The sequence below is a fragment of the Sinocyclocheilus anshuiensis genome, unplaced genomic scaffold (assembly GCF_001515605.1).
Source record: "Sinocyclocheilus anshuiensis isolate Anshui unplaced genomic scaffold, SAMN03320099.WGS_v1.1 scaffold1154, whole genome shotgun sequence".
NCBI lineage: Eukaryota > Metazoa > Chordata > Actinopteri > Cypriniformes > Cyprinidae > Sinocyclocheilus > Sinocyclocheilus anshuiensis.
In genome coordinates, this window is record NW_015542345.1 from 1393231 (window position 1) to 1393727 (window position 497).

Genomic DNA, 497 nt, shown 5'->3' on the forward strand with positions numbered 1-497 from the left:
ACGGAGCAAGCAGAGAGTTCTTGAATGGCCTCCTTGGCCATGAGAAGACAGACAGGGAGTTCATGAACGGCCTCCATGGCTGTGACAGGGCAGACTGTAAGTTCATGAACGGCCTCCTTGGCCGTGGCAGGACAGACAGTGAATACATGAACGGCCTCCGTGGTCTTAACAGGACAGACAGTGAGTTCATGAACGGCCTCCATGGCCGTAACAGGACAGACAGTGAGGTCATGAACGGCCTCCTTGGCCGTGGCAGGACAGACAGAGAGTTGGCCTCCATGGCTGTGACAGGACAGACAGTGAGTTCATGAACGTCCTCCATGGCTGTAACAGGACAGACAGTGAGTTCGTGAACAGTCTCTGTGGCCGTGACAAGGCAGACAGAGAGTTCGGAAGCGGACGCCACCACCTCAGGAGGTTCTGCAGCAGATGCCGCCACCTCTGGAGGTTCTGCAGCGGATTCATGCACAGGAAAGGCCCTTGGTGCAGACTCATGG